This window comes from Nannospalax galili, unplaced genomic scaffold (assembly GCF_000622305.1).
Source record: "Nannospalax galili isolate Female #2095 unplaced genomic scaffold, S.galili_v1.0 scaffold951, whole genome shotgun sequence".
NCBI classification, from domain to species: Eukaryota; Metazoa; Chordata; class Mammalia; order Rodentia; family Spalacidae; genus Nannospalax; species Nannospalax galili.
In genome coordinates this window covers 629,065-633,510 of record NW_008329324.1, presented here as the reverse complement: position 1 = coordinate 633,510, position 4,446 = coordinate 629,065, and positions in this window count along the sequence as shown.

The window sequence follows — 4,446 nt, the reverse complement described above, 5'->3', positions numbered from 1 at the left end:
ATCTGTGTTAGTGTTCTTCCAGAAAGCAGACTAGACAGCAGGGTCTTAGTGTATAGTACATGGTTTATTTAGCAGTCATTCTCAAGAAGATCAGACTCATTTAGACAGGAAGAGGGGAAAACCTATCTAGGATACAAAGAGTGGGTGTCTCCCATGGATGACTGAAGCTTAGATCCACTGCGGATTCTCATATTAAATGTGGATTCTCATGTTAAATGACCTTAGATTTGATCTCTTAAGGGACAGCCAAGCTGGGATATGTATCCTGTGTCCTGGTGGTCATTGACCAACGATTGTCTCTGAAGAGTGTTTTTGTTTTTGCTTTTATTTTTGTTGAGGCGGGATCTCATGTAGCTTCCACCTTCCAAGTGCTGGGATTACTGGTGTGCACTACCACATCTAGCTGTCTCTGGGAATTTAAAACTCAAACAATACTGAACTGTCCTCACTGCATCTTCAGTCACAGAAATAGTACTTGCTGAATTGCTACCTTCCCTTGGAAGAGCCCACTCCAATCTTTCCTTGAAGGGTATGCATTAAACAATGCTTTGCCAAATAAACTTTGGCTTACACTGTCCATGTCTCTCAGTTGACTTCTTTCCTTCCGAGAAGACAAAGACTCCCCCTCTCCACCCATTGCAAAAATAGTGCTGGTTCCCCTCAGCCAGGATGAGGACCGTTAGGATTCACAGGCCCCTGGTAAAGATTCAGGAGAGTCTTGTCTCGTTAATGGGAAATGATTAATCCCAGGATCAGCATTGATGAGTCGCTTAACCCAAAAAGCAGGCTGGGGATGTATGTAGCTCAGTTGGCAGAGTACTTACCTAGCATGTACAAAAACCCTAGGTCTGTTCCCCAGCACCACATGCAACCAGGTATGTGTTCAGGGATGAGATGGCTCAGTGGGTAAGGGTGCTTGTTGCCAAGGCTTACTACTTGAATTTGATCTCCACATGGCAGAAGGAGAGAACTAACTCCCACAAGTTGTCCTCTGACTGCCACATTCACTTTGTGGCACGTGAGCATCCACACATATACACACATAAGCATACACATAAATAATTGTGAAAATTACTCTGCCATAAAATGCATGTGGATGTCGGGACAACTTTGGGTATTGATCCTTGCCTGCCTTCCACATTTACATATAAAAACTAACTAACCAACCAAACAATAAACCATCATCAATAACATATACACACAAAAAAGGCATGTTGGCATATGCCTACAACTTCAGCACTTGGGTGGTAGAGGCAGGAGGACCAGGAGTTCAGTGTCATCCTTGGCTACATTATAAATTCAAGGCTAGCCTGGACTACATGAGACTATCTGAAACCAAACCAAACCAACCAACAAACAAAAAACAAAACCACTGGAAAGCAAGACTGAAAAGGAACCAATTCTATTGAGATTACTTAATGGTATACCAGAACAAAATCCAGGAATATAGGAACACAGAAACATCCATACCTACAGGAGGAAATTTCACAATTTCTGCCAATCAATACAAAATTACCAGGCAGATAAAGAAGCAGGAAAATATGACCCATAATGAGGAGGTAAATTATTCAGTCGAAACCACCCAGGATGAACACAGATACTATAATTACATAGGGATTCTAAAATAGTTATTAGAACTGTACACACATATTCAGAAAATTGAGCAGAGAAAGGGAATATACAAAAAAAATCAAATAGAACTACAGCGTGAAAAAACTGCAGGACAACTTAAGGCAGCAAAGCTGGAGCTCCCAGGAGAGGAAAGAGTGGGAGAGACATAACAAATATTTGAAGATGGGATATGGAGGCAGGAAGATTGCAAGTTCCAGGTTAGCCTGGACTACAACTTGAGACCCTATGTGAAATTTTTTTTGAAGGTTAACCCATGAACATCTCACAAATTTGGTGGAAACAGGAACTCCATAGAGACAACACTCTCCATAAATATGCAAGCACAAAAAAAGAAAGAAAACAGCATTCTGTCCCCATCAGCCCTTCTTGGACCTTGAACCTGTCCTACTGAAGCTGCCTGAGAGTGCCTGCCTGACTAGCTGGGGTGAGTTATCCAAATTCTGCCACACCCATCCCTCTACTTTGGGATCATCTCCAGTCCCACTGTTTGAGAGTTCAGGCCTCTCTGCTAGCTAGTAAAAACCAGCTCATTCTGTTCCTCTCGTCTTTCCTGGGGCCTTGGCCCCATCCTGCTGATGTTGCCCGAGAACAAATGACTAGCTGGGAGAGATAGCCATATTCCACTGAGCTGAATCACCAACCCCTACGTTGACACCAGTCCCAGTTGCTTGGCTCCAGTGCTTACACCTTCTTTGCTTAGCTAGTTAGAACTGGCCCAGCGGATATCCATCACCTTGAGTCTAGGCTCCTTTGCCCTCCTGGAAAGCTCCTGACAGACCTTCCTGGATTCATCCTGTCCCTCCAGTAAAAAATTAAAAGACAGTATCTGAAGCCCAGACCAATTATTCATACTAGAGGCAGAAAACAACCAAGCTACATCAACAAAATAAACAGAATCAAACTTCAACTCAACAAAGGCAGGCTTGAGTTTTTTATGAGACACACAAGCAACAAAAGAAATCCACATGCTTGGACCACAAGAAAAAAATACAAATAATATGAAAACCCAAAATAATATGCCCCCAAAAAATCCTAACAGTCCTATATGAGTGGTCTACAATGAGAGCTACCTCGAGGAAGCCCAGGACACAAAATTTAAAAGAACAGTCATAAATATGATCAAAGACTTCAACAAATTTAAAAGACACACAAATAAGCAACTCAAAAAACTTAAAGAGGTTAGGGATAAATTCCTGACTGAAGCTCAAGGAAATACAAACATACAGATGAATGAAATGACAAAGGCAATTCAGGATTTAAAAAGTGAGTTCATGAAAGAGATAGAAATAGTGAAGAATACTAGGCTGAAATGAAGATGGAGTTGAAAAACTCAATAACCCAATTTGAAACGACAGGAAAACCCTCACCAACAGAATGAATGACATGGAAAACAGAATATCAAGACTGGACAATAAAGTTGAAGAATTGGACAGCTCAAGCAAAGAATATGAAAAAAGATTTTTAAAAACCCAAAGAAATGGAATATGTAGGAAATGTGGAACACCATGAAAAGATCAAATTTGTGCATTGTAGGCATAGAGGAAGGAGAAGAATCCCAGGTCAGGGGCATTGATCAGATCTTCAACAGGGTAAAAGAAGAAAATATCTCTAAATCAAAGAAAGACATACCTATACAGACACAAGAAGCACACAGAACAAGAAATATACAGGGCCTGAACAGAAACTCCTCATGGCATGTCATAGTGAAAGCACTAACTGTGCAGAACAAAGAGAGAATACTGAAAGCTACAAGAGAAAAACGAGCTACATATAAAGGAAAACCCAACAGAATTACAGCTCACTTTAAAAAAAAATTTTTGTGTTTGAGTGTATTGCCTGCATGTATATGAGTGCACCCCTGTCGTGCAGTGCTGCGGAGGTCAGAAGAGGGCTTCAGATTTCCCTGGAACTGGAGTTAAGGACGGTTCGTAGCTGCCATGTGGGTGCTGGGAATCGAACCCGGGTCCTCTGCAAGAGCAGTCAGTGCTCTTAACCTCTGAGCCATCTCTCCAGCCCTATAGCTCACTTTTTAATGCAAACTGTAAAAGCCAGAAGAGCCTGGAGCAAAGTATTTCAAGTTCTAAATGATCATAGATGCCAATCCAGAATATTTTGCATAGCAAAACTGTCTATCATGGGTGAAGTGGAAAGAAAAATCTTTCATAAAATGAATAAAATGAAAGAATTCGTGTCCACAAACAACAGCCCTACTGAGAATACTCAAAACAATACAAAGGACTGAAGAAAGGAATGACTATACCCAAGAGGCTACAGAGAAAAAACAAATGAAAAACAAATGAAAGTATAAAAATGGAAATACAAAATAAGACCAAGAACACAAACAAAAGTTAAAATTTCAGTAACCAATACACATCTTTTAATGATAACTTTAAATATCAATGGTCTCAACTCCCCAGTCAAAAGACACAGACTGATTGATTGGATTAAGAAACAAAATCCTTCTTTTTGTTGTCTACAAGAAATTCATCTCAGCCGGGCATGGTGGTGCATGCCTTTGATTCTAGCACTTAGGAGGTAGAGGCAGGGGATCTCTGTGAGTTTGAGGCTAGTCTGGTGTACATAGTGAGTTCCAGGCCAGCTGGGGCTACAGGGAGACCCTGTCTAAAAACAAAACAAAAAAATAATCTCACCTTCAAGGACAGGCACTACCTTAGAGTGAAAGCGTGGAAGAAATAGTCCAAGCAAATGGCACTGAGAAACAAGCAGGTGTTGCAATTCTGATATCTAAAAAATAGACCTCAAATTAAAATTAATCAGAAGAGATAAAGAAGATCACTTTGTTCTGATCAAGGG